Genomic DNA, 16,940 nt, shown 5'->3' on the forward strand with positions numbered 1-16,940 from the left:
ATCAGGGGCCCGTTTCACAAAGCAGGTTCAACAAACTCTGAACCTAACACTGAACTCTGCCAACTCTGAGATGGGCAACTCGGAGTTTTCAGTTTCAGAACAGCGGTTTTGAATTAGTTCAGTCAACTCTGAGTATGTAAACTCTGAGTTACGCGCGTGCCTGCCGACTCTATAAAGCCATCATCAATGGAGCTCCGATACTACGATTCACCATGGCAACGGGGAGAGCGTCATTAGATATTACTGAGTGTTTATGTAGAAAACGAGCTCATCCTGAGAAAGCGGAGCAACGTAACTGCAGCAAAGTAGCGATAGTTGGCGTGGCAGACAATTACTGCCCGATCTAATGCGTATAACTGAATGAAACAGTCTATTGATCTAAAGGTAATAAGTCTTTATTTTCAGACTTTCATAGCGACACTGTGGTGTAATGGTTAGCAATGCTGCCTATATGGTGCAGGCGACAGCGGTTCAACTCCTGTAGTTCACAAAGTAGAGCACTGAATGAATTATCATTTTCATTGGGTGTTATCCCCCCAGGCACAGAAAGAAAGTGGCGTCAGTTGAAAATTAAGCATAAGAATATTGCGCAAATACGTTGACTAGGGCATATGATTTTAATCATATTTCACATATTAAACAGTAAATATAAGCAGGTATTTCAACACAGGAATGTACTTAAACATTTAAAAAATCTCCCGTTCGCAAAAACACTACCTCCGCAAAGAATCTGGTTGCGGATTATGTCCGCGATATGAAATGTTGAAAATGTCAGAGAATATTGTTTAGATAATATCTAATGTGATTGGAAGGAAAGGTAATCAAAATTGTCTCCCAACGCAAAGCTGCTAGAATCACTTTTATTTCCATATCGATTAGGTTGGAAAGGATGGCACATTTTTTCAGAGTTGGTTCAGATTCCGGAAAAAGGCGGAGACATGTAGGGAGAAACTCAGGGTTTGTTGAAGCAAACCTGCTAGCGAGCAGGTTAGGTTCACGGAGTATGTTACCCGGGTAACTGACTCAGATTTATGCTGAACTGGTTTTGTAAAACCGAAAAACCAGAGTTTCCCTCATCTCAGGGTTAACTAACTCAAGGTTTTCACTAAACCTGCTTTGTGAAACGGACCCCAGAACACTACTTAACACTTTCCAAAAATAACAACATGGCTCTATATAAACTGGCCAAATTAACATGGTCACATTTCATCATTTCAGCCTTTTATTGATATTGACCTCTCAGTCCTTTTATAGTTTATATATCAGTGAGAGTCAAGGATGGACACACACTCACACACATACATCCCCAAGACTTGGCCTGTTTGTGAAAAAGTGTGACTTACAATAGGCCTCAAATGTAAAATAGCTATATCTGAAATACATCTGTGTATACAAATTAGTAAAAACATGCACACATATAAATCACAAGTGAACACTCAGTACAGTATGTTTGATTGAATGAACTCAACCCACAATAAGCTAACCCTGTGGACTGCTAGGTATAAGAAGTACTTTTCAGTCCCACGACAGGCGAACATCTCCTACTCAGCTCCGTCTCATGGCCGTAACCACAACTTTATTTAAACTTTTATTTAGGCATCACTGTGAAACTGTTTTCCCCTATTGTGTCTCAGCCTCTACCAGCCAGGGGCCAGTTAAGAATTATAAGTGAGGAGTCAGCAGATACTCAATGGCAGCATGAAACAGGCAGTAAAAAGGTGTTTTGAGAATATGTGAGTCACTGCAACCATGAGAGGTCCTTCAGCCTGCAGCCCATGGCCACCCAACATATTATGCAGTTTGCTGCAGCAGAATGAGAGATTAGATGTGGACAGACACAGAGATACACACTCACTCACAGATGCAGGCTCAGACACAATATAAAGGTATTCAGGAATTAAGTAACGTAACTTACTATAAGTTACGTTTGTAATATAGCCTACGACGTAACAAACGTACATACTGTATCTTAACCCCATCCACAATCCTTTCCCAAACCTAACCAAGTACTTTTGTTGCCCGTTTTGAAAAGATGGCTATTTTGATATAAGGGTACGAAGAGCATCATAGCTTGAAGCTTACTGACCAAGCGAGTGAGATCATTTTGTACATTGTGTAAACTTGCTGAAATCAGACCGTTTTCTCAAAGATCAAATGCAGTGAGAGTGATTCATATACAGTTGAATATAATGTATCAGCCAGTTAAATTTGGCCAGGCAAAGCATGGCACACACACACAAACACACACACACACACACAAACACAACACACACACACACACACACACACACACACACACACACACACACACACACACACACACACACACACACACAGAGAAGCTGTAAGACTGCTGAGTATTTATAGTTTCATTGGAGTCATTTATCTAAAGGCTGTCGGTTTCGAGAGAACTAAATATTCAAGAAGCATTTCTTCACTGACAGAGGAGAGGAAATAATGAGGGAAAGGAGAAGAAAGGGAGATAGAGATGAGAGGGTGATGGAGGGAAAAGAGGACAAGCAAAAAGGGAGGAGCAGAGGAGAAGACAATGTGAATGTAGGAAATGAGAAGAGAAAGGGAGAAGGAAAAGAAGAAGGGAGGCAAACGAGGTTGTGAGGAAAGGGAAGAAGGAAAGAAGAGAGGTAGATGGAAGAGAAAGGGGAAGAAAGAGGAAGATGGAGGTGGACAAAAGCAAAACACACAGAGATGGAGAAGAAGGAGACAAGGAAGAAAGAGGAGAGTCTAGATGCGAGGAGAAAATGAAGAAGGAAGATGAGAAGGATAAGGAAAAGGAGAGGAAGGAGAGGAAGAACAGCAGGGAAGGAAAGTAACAAGATAAAAGGCGAGTTGGAGAGGAGAGGGAACAAGAAAGGATAGGAAAAGAAGAAGGGGAGAGGAAATGAGATGGAGGAAAAGAAAACAGCGTTTTTCCGAGACAGCCTATTTATACTGGATCTTTCCGTCTCCCGTCCTGTAAATGCCAGTCAACATGATTTATGTGGGAGTGTTTTAAAGCCATGACTTAATTGGCCACCTCCATCACCGGTGACTCGCTGCTGCAGCTAGTTGTCTGAAGGCTTGCACCACCTGCAGCGAGCAGACAAAACACACAGAGCCGGACTCATGAGGATGGAATGCACACGTGAAGTTGAATGAAGTTTTAAATTCAACTGATCTGCAATAAAAGACCGAGGTGGTTAAACACTCACAGCAGTGAAATGACCTCAACTGTGCTGAACGGAGGGTGGCGGAAATCAATGTTCACATAGCGCTCAAAGGCAAGCTGGAGCCTCCTTGTGATGCTTCAGCTTTGTGTTTATCTTTCAAAACTTGAGATATTATATTGATCATTATATCATTTCCTTTCTTTTCTACACTTTCGAGAACAGACAGCGATCTTCTGCTTCTTTTTGTATTTCTCTAATGATGGTTTGTGACATCGGCGTTACAGATACTCACGTAAAGCACTGAAAGGCTCTGTACTTCAATTAAAAGTTAATTGTCTTTTCAGATGGAATCAATTTGGCACTTGAGCGTCTTATATTGGATAGAAAATTAGCTCATTTAAGTCCATCCTTTCATCTTATTAGCAGAGAGATTAGGTGTGTTTAGTGTTGCATATCGTAGCTTCTTCAATCAAAGTGTCAGCATTTTCTAAATGAGGACATGATGGGGTTTGTTTATCAGTGCAGAGGAAGTGGGTTACTGTGGCAGTGATGGCATGCTGAAGGGAAATGTGAATGAATGTATTTAGGGGTATGTATGTAGATTTCTAGAATATAAAAATGGGGGCTTTTTATTTGACTGAGCCAGTAAAAATGATTTTGGTTGGCTTGGCTTTTGACAAATATGTCTGATAAATGATGGTCAAAATGATGAAAGTGATTTTTATGTTTACTAGTATCCAAGAGAGACACTTGTTGATCAGCGGACTGCCTCAAATGTCATGTGGTTGAAATTCCAACACAATTATTTTCTTAGTTTTAGGCAACAAAATATTTTTTTAGTAAGGTTTCGGAAAAACATCATGGTTGAGCTTTAAATGTTTACGTAAACTATGGAAACATAGTTAACTTTAAAATAACTCAACAACACAAACACAGGTCTCTTGTTGAAAGTCTGTTTGTTTGAATCTATCTGTCTTGAAACTACATCATCACGTTCCTGGAGCATTTTCCTTGGGCATCTAATAATAATGACGTGGATGGGTTAACATGTAGTTTCTTGAAAGTCGTATGATAAATCCAAGACACTTGGTGGAGATTTTTTTTTTTTCATCAGTGGTTGTGTATCATTGCATTACTACATGATTTGTCTATTTGTAAGGAACAATTGCAAAAGTTAAATGAAATAATTTGAATTCTAATGTTCTTACTAATTAGTTTGACTGCCTATTAATTTTAAATAGATTGTGCTGTTTCAACATGGCATCTATTCCTCAACATCAAACAGCCGGCGCTCGTTTCCACAAAAGCTTTTTTATTCCAACATTCAGCAATTATGCAGAGAGAAGTCCATCATCTAACAGGCAAAGCAATGAATGTGCTACACCCACAGCAGCAGTGAATAGACCAGAATGCAATGCAGCCACAACACACTGAGCTTTGAGTAAAGCAGCATGTTTGCGCAGTGGGAAATCACTAATTGAGGACGTAGCAGAGGAGGCAGGTTGATGGGAAGTGGTTTCACCCAAAGGTAAATTCTAAGCGCCATCCAAAATAAAAGATAACCTCCAGAAATGTTGATCTCTCTCTCTCTCTCTCTCTCTATCTCTCTCTCTCTCTCTCTCTCTCTCTCTCTCCATCTGGAGGTTTCAAGCCCTAAGATGGTCTGAAGGGTTTCAGGGATGTGAAGAACTGTTCTTCACATCAACCACGCTCAGCAGGTCGGGTTTTTACTGGCGGAACATGCGGCAGCCTCTCTCCATTATTCACTGAGTTCCCTCCAGCTGTGAATATTACCTTTGGCTGAAAATATACAGCTGCTGCTCGGCCTCCTGCTGCTCTGTTTGTTCTGTACGTATCTTTGTGATTGACAGGTCACTACCAGGATGATAGACTGGTTACCTGTCTGTCTCTACATGTCAGCCCTGTGATAGACTGGTTACCTGTCTGTCTCTACATGTCTCCCTGTGATAGACTGGTTACCTGTCTGTCTCTACATGTTAGCCCTGTGGTAGACTGGTTACCTGTCTGTCTCTACATGTCGGCCCTGTGATAGAATGGTCACCTGTGTGTCTCTACATGTCGGCCATGTGGTAGACTGGTTACCTGTCTGTCTCTACATGTCAGCCCTGTGATAGACTGGTTAACTGTCTGTCTCTACATGTCGGCCCTGTGACAGACTGGTTACCTGTCCAGGGTGAACCTTTGCCCAATGGCAGCTGGGAGCATTTTTGTTCCTAATCAATTTACAGTGTCAAACTTTCACCCTAATCTGGGAGAAAATACATTTCCCCCAAAACATTAAGGTGAAGGTGTAGTTTATTTGTACGGGAATAGGATTTTGTTGGAGACTGGCCATGATTTCTGTGTGGCACTCATACTATTTTAATGAAGTGACTGGAGTTACTGGCATTAGCCGTAACAGTTGGAAGCTTCAGGTTAATTGAGTTGGAAAAAAGCATCTGTTTCCTCTCCAGCTAACCATACAGGGCTGGAGCTACTGTTCATTGTCCAAAAGTGCAGATGTCGACTTATTTTTATGTAATATGTTAGTTGTTGCTTGCTTACATTGGTGAGTCTATAAGGTACATTATTGGTTATTTAATTAGCTTTCTTTCAGCCTGTGGTCTGGCAGTGGTCTCACTCTCTTTGCAAGAAAATCATTTTGGAATTTAAATACAGTGACTCATATTTCAATTACAATTACCTCTTCTTTTACTCTAACTCTGTGTTCATATTCAGTTTAAATTAAGCATATATTAAGCATATTAAGCATACATTTTCATCAGATCTGCTTTCTATTTTCCTCTTTTCTTCCAGCTCTTCTCTCTTCCTTTCCTTCTTGTCCTTTTTTCTCCTCTTGTCTCTTGAACCCTCTCTCCTCCCTTTCTTTCTCCCACACTCCTGTCTCTGCATCACATTTCCAGCAGTGTTCTGTGTGTGTGTGTGGCATCTCCCTGCTGACCCGAAGCAATGCCACACACACACTGTTAGGGTTATTGTTAGCTCTATGTGCATGTGTGTATTCATATGCTAGAGAGAAAAAAGAGGCGATAGCAGGTATGTGTTAGTCAGAGAGGAAGAGAGATGATGGAATGTGTGCATTCATTTTTATTTTCATTCCAGTGTTTATATTTCTTTCTGCATCAGTTTATATGTATGCAGTTCTGTGTGTGTGTGTGTGTGTGTGTGTGTGTGTGTGTGTGTGTGTGTGTGTGTGTGTCTGGACTGCATTGTCTTGCGGATATAAACAAAATCACAGAGAGAAAACCCTAACAGGAAGCGTTGCTTTCAGGCTGTCGGATTAAATGCTGCTCTGATGCTGTCGGCTGCATTCAACCACAAACTCACAACAAACAACTGCAGCTAACACTCCACACATGCTCACTAGCTGGATCTGGAAACTAATATTAAAACATGTCCAAAATGTTGTGCTGGCCCAAAAAAGGGATTTGTCTTTTAGCTCTGCAGAGACTTATACTGACCCAAATTATCTAATTCTAAAAGATAAACAAAGTTATGCTAACAGTGCATTCCACAAACCCAACTTTAATTTTTAGTTTGAATAGTGCCATCAGTTACACATATAATGTTTGTCAATTTAAAACAATTTTGCACATCAAGAATGTCTGAACTACATCTCTTGGGTCGTGTGATGTAGCTCACCAACACGGACGTTAGCTTGGCCTGCTAGCTAGCTAGCACTTAGCTACGTTCCATCACAAATGAAACGTTATCTTAGTTGATGTGTTTCATCCAACGATTCTTTTTATCAGCAGGAAGAGAAAGAAGGAGCAAGACCTGTGGTGTCCTGGTACCGAACACACAGGCATTGTAGCTTTAAAGAGAGATGAGTTTGTTTGGGCGTGAAATCATTCTAATTAAGCAATACAATACGTACAAGACAACTTAAAAAACAAAAAAACAATCAGGAAGATGAAATGAAATGAGAGAAATGAAGGATGGAGACTTGGAGGTTGGTGCTTATCCTGTGTAATGTAATACATTTTATTGTGTGCTTTTCGAGGAGAGACCTGTTTGGTACATTAACGACAAGTTGTTCATGAAGCCGGGAGCATAATGTGACCAATGGCTGGACCTCTTGTGTTGCCTGAAAGCATTCTATCTAATGGTCAATAGGGGGCGACTCCTCTGGTTGTAAAAAGGAGTCTGATTACATAGAAATCTATGACAAAATGACCCCATGACTTCTCTCTTGATTTATTGTCTGTAAACATTGTAGACATGAGTTTATGGTCTCAACAGAGCATAAAGCATGTTATGCTTTAGGGCGGGGCTACCTTGTGATTGAAAGCTTGCTACCATGGCGTTGTCCGGTCTGGGAGTTGTCCCTGTTTTCAGCTTATAACTTTAACTTTCACAGAGTGTTTTCAGCTCAGTTTGGTTGGTTAAAAATGTCTTATTCAGCGTTTGGTTGTACTTAGCTTCACTCTCTCATGTCATGTCTGGAAGCAAAAAAACAAGTTGGTGCTGGTCAGAAACCAAGATGCTGATGGCCAACACGGCGATGGACAAAACACTGAACTGACATGACGGTGACTACATCCACTTCTTATATACAGACTGTAACAATGAGGCCAGATGTATTTGGTGAGCCAAATTTGGTGAGCTTGTAGTAAAGACATTCCACAGTAGCATTAGGATACACAAAGACAAACGTCGACTTAGAAAGAAGAATACTCCTATCTAGCATTGTGTGACTTTCGGCTGAACCAGTCGGACAAACACGTCGGGGCTTGTTGAATATTAGTCCACTTCAATTCCATTCTGCTTTCACTGCAGCCTGTTTAAGAAAATCATGAAGCTGCAGCTGCATCAGGCTGGGAAGATTATTTAAAAAGCCTCTTCATTCATTAGAAGTTTGAATGGTTTCTATGGCAGCAGGTGTCACTGGGTGAACAGTAAGCAAGCTGTGTGAACCACAGGGTTGTAATAATATCATGTGGTGTGAAATACACTATTGGAAGGGTGATGGTGGTTTATAACCATTGATGTACTCAGGATTTAAACCATTCTCGTGTTAAGTGGCTGATCAAAGATGGCCTATGTTTTTGGGTCCTGTCAGGTTGGCAACACATTTGTGTTGATTTCAGTATTTAAACATGGATAAAGTCAGAGGAAAACACTTATAGTGCCAACCACTTGGGGCAGAATCAATCCTATCCAACCGGCTCTGCACCATCACAGCACACATGTATGAACGGAATCCGCCTCCCTCAATGCCACTCACTGGATGAGTGAGTGAATATCCAAAAGGGCGGCGTTCATCCGCACGCACATCCAACGCTGCAGTGGCTGAAAGCCGGCCAAAAGCTGTCAAAGCCTCACCTCTGATGGACCCTTGGTGAGGGAAAAGGCACAAGAACTGGTGGCCAACTGGCAACTGTCCATTTCATAAACTTCATGTGATATAAATAGCAATTAGAAGTCAATCTGCATGAGAAATCAATTAAAATAAAACCAATTCAGTTATAATAATCATGCACTTATTGTAATAAATTTCACGCAATCACTTAAAAGGTTTGGTAAAGGTATCTTAATTTATATAGCAGCTTTTCTACTCTCCATGTCAATCATTCACACACACATTCATACACTGATGGCAGAAGCTGCCATGCAAGCTGCCAACTTCCCATCAGGATCTATTCTAAACACATCAGAAACCAATAGATTAGATAGCAGTGTGTGACTATTTCACAAACGGGGTTGGATCTGGATGACCTGCTCTACCTCTGAGCCACAGCTGCCCCTTTCCACTCAATATAAGTTACATTTTTGCTTTGTACATTTAAAAAGAATGTGAACCTTTAATATGTAGATGTTTTAGCGTGTCAGTTTTCCCTGTACTAAAGGAACATCTGACGGTATTAAAGTGAATCATGTTTTCTTGACTTACAGAAGGGGACAGAAGTTACACAAAGTAACAGCTTGTTAGAGGGAGGCCTAGCTGTGTTTTTATTGTTAGTCTCCTTCGTTTGTGGCAGCTTCTCTCAGCTCAGTCTTTAATTTGTCAGCTTGTCTCTTTCTGTCCACTAACAAGCGGTTCAGTTTCTTGGTTCCTGCTGAAGTCTGGAGAGGTTTCTCTACAGTCTCCAGACTCATTATGGCCATGTCCGCTCCACTAAAAGCAGACGGATCGGTTAGCTCATTATATGTCACACCAGCCACTGACTGAGTGACTGCTTTGATATGGTTATGATTTGACCGTGTGTGTGTGTGTGTGTGTGTGTGTGTGTGTGTGATAGAGTATAATAAAAGACCAAAATGGTGTGTGAGCAAATGAGACAGAGATTGATGGTATGGTGATATCAATACAGTGTACTAAATGTATATGTGTGAGTATTTTGAGCTCATTTTTCCTTTAGTGGCAGCCGCTCACTTACTGTTTGATGGATGCGTGGGTTGTTGCAAAGCTCTGGTTCAGCTCCTGATTTCTTGATAAAATTGTCACAAAATAGATTTCTCCACAGCCCCAGGGGACGAATCCACATTATTGTTATTTTGACATGTTTGCACGATGGCCCTGTCAGATGGAGTTTTCTTTTCAACATTTTGATCCATGATGATATATCTCAACATCTACTGTCGAGGTTGATGTTTAATTGATGAAGATTTACAATCCCTGAGAATGAAGCTTCCCATGTTGGGTTCTTCATCAGCTCCTTTTCATTATATAGTAAAAGCAGACTTCCATGATTTGACGTCTGATATTGAGGTCCTCATAAGTGTCTGTCTGAAACAAGCTTTGTTACATAACGAGCATATTTATTTCAACTCAAACCATGCTTTTCCTAAACCTAACCAAGTAGTTTTGTTGCATAAATAAACCTAAACATGAAGTATACCTATGGTGGAAGTTTATTTTGAAAAGACACTAATGAGCAGAATCTGACAGGCCGTTACTACCCAGCTTGTTATGGAAAAAATAATGAACATAAAATGAGATGTTTTGAGGTTTAAAAAGGAGCTTTTTAGTTAGCAAAAGTGAATTGGAAAACATAAAACAATGCAAAGCAAGCTTCAGGGTTGGGAGAGGCAGGACACTGTCCCTTTAAGTGTGTGAACATTACAATAACATGATATTAAATTGAATCTCACTGCTCGTGTGTCCAACATTGGTTTAGCCCATATATCACAAAGATTTCACTTAATTTTGATCAACGTAGATGCTGACAGTTTTTAACTTAATAATTATGCACATTCTGCAGACACACACACACACACACACACACACACACACACACACACACACACACAGAAGTGTTGTCTTGCTGTCTGATGGGTCATCTGGGTGTAAACTAACCTTGTTTTTCCCTTTTTCCCTCCCTCCCTTACCTTCCTCTTGCTCCTCTACTTTCTTTTTCCTTTTGTCTCTTTTTTTATCATCTTTCCATTCTTTCCTTCCGTTCCTTCTTACCTTTTATGGCCTCCTCCTCTCATTTGATCCACCTAACCTTTTTTCGTCTTTTCCTTCCTTCTCTGTTCCATTACTGCATTTTTTCTCTTGCATTTCATTGTCTGTCATTTCTATTTCTTTGTTCTTTCCATCCATTACACCTTTTGTTCCCACTTTTCTTTAATCTTCTTCTCTACACTCCTTCATTGTTTGTCTTGATTATCCACTATATTTGTTTTTTCCTTATCCCTTGTTTTTCTTTTCCTTTGTTCTTCACTGTATTTTATCCCTTTCTTCCTTCCTTTCTTTCTTTCTTTCTTTCTTTCTTTCTTTCTTTCTTTCTTTCTTTCTTTCTCCTCTCCCCTTGTCCCCCTCTTTTATTAATTATTTTTCCACCCTTCTGATTTCCTCATCCCTTATTTATCTCCTGTTTCGGTCATGTCTTACCTTTTTTTTCTATCCATTATCTAATCTCTACATCCTTTACCGTTTCTTCCTTTCTCTACCTTTCCACGTCTTCCTCCTCCACTTCCTGTCTATCCAGCGGCTGCTCCTCTGTCTCCAAGCTGCTGCTCTGGTTCTGCAACACCAGGCCAGTGCCTGTCTAGCTGCTGTGTGTGTAGGGCGACTCAAGGCTCTAACAAGTGAGTCTGCAGCCTCACACACAAACACACTGTGGTCAGATGATTTATCATCCAGACGTGTTTCATCTGCATCCAGCACAGCCTCCTGCTGTTATGTCCAGACAAAGGCCTTATTTATGCCGATGCAGATGCAGAATTACTTCCATTATGCTCCTGATCCAATGTGCAATAGAAGGGACAATGTCCAATAACTAATGGAGGAGAATACATCAAGTAGCACCTGAAGTAACTTCAGTGAGAAGAGGGAAGGGTCACTGCAGTCAACTGAACACCCAAAATACAAAACATGGGTTCTAGGGACAGTTTCCTCTTCAAGATACCATCAATGTCCCTACATACTCTGTACCAGAAATCAATAGAGGACAGTATAAAGGTCAATTAAAATATGATCCTTCACTAATTGTGCACTTATTACAGTATTTTGAAAGCAAAAGGTTGAACTTATTATGTCTCACCGGGTAATTTGAAGCCAGTGTATGACGTTGAATTGTAATTCTCTGGCTTTGCCATTAAATAGGCAACCTGAAGAGCTCCGCCAGACGCTGTCCCACTCGTCATCAGAGATAGTGACACCAATGTCAGCCTCATCCGTAAATACATCAATTTAATTATTTTATTTTAATATTTTTTTGTTTGTTTTTTTGTCTCTTAACCCAGAAGTACAAGTCGGTCAATATTTTTTATTTTTCATTATGGTCACCATTTTTCTTCCTAAACGTGTCTGGTTCCAACTGAGGATGTTAATCTTCAGTTGGCAGTGAAGATATATTCTAAGCAAATCATGCATTTAAATGTGATGCACGTTTGCTGCAATACGGCCAGATCAACAGACGAAGTACTAAATATTGAACACAGGCCTTTCAACCACATGACCAGTGTGTGACACCACCTGTCCCAAAGTGTTGCCTAAACCTCACAAGTGTTTTTGTTGCTTTAACCTAACTCTTCAGTCCTGTGTGAGACCTGGCTGCTAATCTTCTCTGTTCATCTGATGCCTGCCTCCGAGTCGACTGTTGACATCTAAAAGAAAAATATAATGAGTGGATAGACTTTTGTTAGGAATTCAGTCACTCAATCATTACTGTTCTCTAGATTTGAAAGTGTCTTTCAAAGGCACTCTTTTCATAAACGCTGTTGAAGGCCCTTCAGATGAATAAAATGTTTTCATCTGAAATGTTTCTTGATCGTTAATTTGCGCCGTGAACCAGACAAAGAGATGCTGAGGATTGGCGATGTAAAGATGAGCACAACCGTGATGAGACTGTTTGTCCACCACATGCCCCTGACAATAGATGTCTCTCAGTCTTATTGACTGTGTTCATTCCAAGGTCTCACACAGAGACACAAATGCAAAACCTTGTCTGTGGTAGGCTTGGGCGGTAATACGGTAATACGGTATACCACGGGTCTTAAAGATAGCAACGGTATCAGTTTCAATACTGTCATTAAAAAAATGCAATGCACTTATATAGGAGAGAGAGAGAGAGAGAGAGAGAGAGAGAGAGAGATGGCGAGTCGCGCACCGAGTGACCTGGTCTCAAAGAAGAACACGACTTCTGCAGTTTGGCAGTATTTCGGGTTCCGACCTAATGAGAAGTAGAGCTTAGTTCGGGCCCAGAACATCAAGCCCGACCCTACCCGAGTCTGTGCTGTCCGAACCCGGACCGAACCGACACATTAACTGTAATTAAGAGCCCGAGCCCGATTTCAACCCGACAATTATTTTTCATGCATGAGGCTGTCGTATGTGCATATCCGTGGGAAGTGGGGGTGCGGCCTCACCACTACTCAGTCACAAAAATATACAAATCATTTTATAGGCTACGTTAGTGCCGCGATTAGGATATCACAAAGCCGACACGTATGTTATCACCTTCTCCCACTACTCACTTGAAATGATCCCGTACCTCGGACTTTCCTGATGACTTGCTCAACGTTAAATGTCCTGTTTTTAATTCATCCTTTATGTCTCCAAGTTCCATGTTGCACTTTAGCGTAACTCCTTTATTCTTTGATTTAGCTGCACAGAGCGGAAACATTATGAATTATGCGTGCGCACTATGTGTAGAGTCTTTTTGTTTAAACGCTTGTTTATAGGCCCGGCCCGACCCAGCCCGAGGGAAGTGGTGGGAAATTTCGCCCCGACCCGGCCCGTGGGTTGGGCACGGGCTCGGGCAGAGAAGCTAAACAATGAGTTTGGTTACGTCGTCTGAGCCTTACGTCATAATTTTAGTTAATTAGTCACGGTAATGTCGTATACCGGGGTAAAATAGGGAGGAGGGTTGACGGTATCAAAATTTGGATACTGCCCAACTCTAGTCTGTGGGTATTTTTTATTTCAAAGAGGTGTTAATACCTGAGTCTGTTCTTTTCTATACAGTTTTTTCAGCAGCACTGAAGTCCTCAGATGCACTGGAAAATATCACCGTAGCATTTGCAAAATGCAGTCAACATATGGAAGTTTGAATGTGTAACATTGTTCATGTGCACTGCTGCTTCTGCCCGAAGAGGCACGGAGGGAAAAGTAAAAAGATATATTGGCCTCTATCCATGTATTCACTGCATTCTTGCAGATTCAATTACACGCCTCTATAGTGATGACATTGCTTCTTTCGTGAGGACATTTGCATTTTGCATACCTCTTTAAATTTGAAAAGCCATGCTAGTCTAACACTGAGCCCAGAACTATTTATTCCTCCTTCTAAAACACACTGGCAACATATCTTAGAGATAAAAATAAAGGGGAAACATTCAAAAATAATACATCCATGATTTTAAAGATGACACTGTTAAAAGTGTTAACAAAAGGACACACAGCTTTTCATGATTTTGTCCGTGTCTCTGTAGCATTCAGTACTTTGGGACCCATAAGGTCGTATATAGAGTATAGGCTTTTCCGATATCGGTCTCATTCCACCTTTAGTGTTTTTTCCTATCTATGTCTACCTGTACAGCATAGCATCACCACCATCACCAAAAGTTCAATTTGTATGTGCATAGTATAAGGTATTTAGGGATCTATATATACTTTGCATGTTATTACATGTGCACTTTAGCCATTTAATGTGTGATCACATTCTCAGCAAATTACAATGAGGATCATTTTAGAAAGATCCTTCGTTTCTGTGGATACTACAAGACAGCAGTGAACTCTGAATTCAGATCAAAGCCGACCGAAATAAAAGCTGCCACCTCTATGCAGAGACTTTGCCATAATCCTCTCAAAGTGTTTTCACTTTCACCTTGGATGTGCTGAATGGAATCCCTTCTCCCGCAGTCTCATATAACTATAAAAGCCACTATTTTGTCCATTTTATTTAGCATACTCTCAAAATCTTTGGTCCAGATGTCAAACAGACAAGGGACTCATGATCTGTATCCTCTGTCCATCTCAACAAATGCCCACACTGGCAGCCTGGTCCACTTCCTGCCACTAAGTCGGATTATGTTCTCACTGCAGCGGAACCGTACACCGGTTCACTTGGTAACGATGTGAGACCACCTCAAACAAGTGGTCTCTAAGTGGTTGATGAGTGAGTTCACAACTGCCTAAAAGAACTGTAGCACATTGAATGGACTAAATCCTGGCTCATCGGGGCCTAAACCTAACCAAACTAAGCTAAACAGATCAGAAAACAGGCAAATATAATGGTTTGGGATGTCACTGACAATGGCATCTTGCTGATAGAGGCATCCGATCAGAAAACACTCTTGCAGGTCATTTATTAAGTGAATAAAAATGTTGTTTATTTTTGGAGAACACGTTTTTCTGTTGGCAGGCTGTTCAGGTCTAATTACAACACATTATGAAACTGGCAGATTCTTGGGTACACACATGCAAAAGCATACTTGTCGGTTACATACAGGGAGTTGAGAGAAGGGTTGCTGGGTATTTGGCTTCCGTGTGCAGATTTTAGAATTAAGAGGACACAAAATGTTTCCACTTAACATTTCCCAATCACAGAGGACTGTTTTTTAGCCTGCAGACATTCTGCTGACATGCAGAACATGTCTAAATGTTTGCAAACCTGTCACTGACTTTCCGCTGCTCTGCCATTGTTTTTCTTTCCATTGGGATTTTCATCGTGTCTTATCCTGACATGTGTCCCAGACCTCCGGACAGAACAGAGCAACCTCACGATACCATCTGACCAATGCTAAACTATGGTCACCGGCCGCCCTGGAGGTGGATGTGTGTGTGTTACTGATAGACGGGAGAGGAATCATAAGACATGCAGTAATACATCTGACTCAAAGATGTTTGTTGCAGACGGCAGCGCCATTTTCAGAGCTATAAGTGTTAAAGTTGTTATAGCTCTTTAAATGGTACTGCTGTAAGCATTCAACTAACCATCGCCGATGTCATCTCTTTAATGTTATTTTTCAATCAGAAGGTGGACTCCCTTATAGTTTTAGATGATCAAACACAACAGCATGCTGATTGGGGTGTGGCTCATCGCTCGTTGAGCCAAGGGAAACGAAGAAGAGTTCATTAACATTTTTGTATCCAGCAGCCAAAATGAACTGCAGTCAGCGTATATAAATGACTCCACAGAGCCCCACTGCTACATGTGTTACGCCCCTGTAAAGGGGAATAATAAATGAAAAACACAGACACGATGTTGCTTCAGTCACGTCCAGTGTTGTAATGCACTTTTACAAAAATACACAATTTTTATCAACATCACATTGCTATTAAACCAGCAACTGTTATAACAACTGTTATCTCAAAATATTGCTCAATTAGAAAAATAAAGCATTGTACTAGAAACATAAAATATCTTTACAATGGTGTAAATCAGAATTGACAAACTGTACTTTCAAATGGACAGTAAACTGTATAGTAATATAAACTCTGTTTTGTATCTGCTTCTGTTCAAATATAAATGAAAGTGTATCACATCTCGCATGTGTAGTATTCATAACCAAACTTATATCTTGCAAAATGGAAGCTATTAACATCACTCTTTTACTCATACAAATAAAATAATAACAGTGCAACACGTTTATCATGAAATATTCTCATTAAATGTCAAATATTGCACACAAACGGCACAAATACACCTCTGAAACAATGTCGTCTCTGCCGCACGACGCAGCTAGCATGAAAACTACGGTGAGTTTAGCATAGAGTTTAGCATACAAACAAAACTTAATGGCTCTCAAAGTTACTGTAAACTCCATTATTTTACTTCCTACTTTATCTTTCATGGCACAGAAAACATACAAACACGTTACAACTGATTGTGTTCACTTTTCTTACCTGTAAAGGGGAATAATAAATGAAAAACACAGACACGATGTTGCTTCAGTCACGTCCAGTGTTGTAATGGACGTGTGAAAACACCGTCTTCCCCTCTACCGTCTTAGCTCAGACACAAGCAATCGAAACCCGAACACCAGAGGTGATTTGAGGATTAGCTTTCAAGAAATAACTTATAAGAAGAAACACTTTAGAAACAATATGAAACATTAATCAGAGAGCTTTTCTAAAATAGAATAAGGAATTAGTTACGTTTTAAACATAGATATCCCTTTTAGCTTATCACTCTGCTTGTTTGACTAGAAGACCAGAGTAGCAGATAACAGATCACTCGATCAGCAGATCACAATGAATTTCACCTTAATCCACTTTTTTAAACCTTTATCATTACTTATGATGTTATGTTTTTAACCATGTACTTTCATGAATTAAAGCATTCTTTTTCTTACTGT

The 16,940-nt window shown here is 40.4% G+C and overlaps 1 protein-coding gene and 1 long non-coding RNA gene across 3 annotated transcripts in view; both read left to right on the plus strand.

The window, feature by feature from the left end:
- The window catches only part of LOC311013634, a 377,991-nt gene that overhangs the window by 171,097 nt on the left and 189,954 nt on the right, over window positions 1-16,940 (plus strand). The gene's annotated exons all lie outside the window — the stretch shown is intronic.
- htr4 (5-hydroxytryptamine receptor 4) overlaps window positions 1-16,940 on the plus strand; it is a 188,821-nt gene that overhangs the window by 143,933 nt on the left and 27,948 nt on the right. The gene's annotated exons all lie outside the window — the stretch shown is intronic.

The sequence above is a fragment of the Eutrigla gurnardus genome (genome assembly GCF_963514095.1).
Source record: "Eutrigla gurnardus genome assembly, chromosome: 5".
Lineage (NCBI taxonomy): Eukaryota > Metazoa > Chordata > Actinopteri > Perciformes > Triglidae > Eutrigla > Eutrigla gurnardus.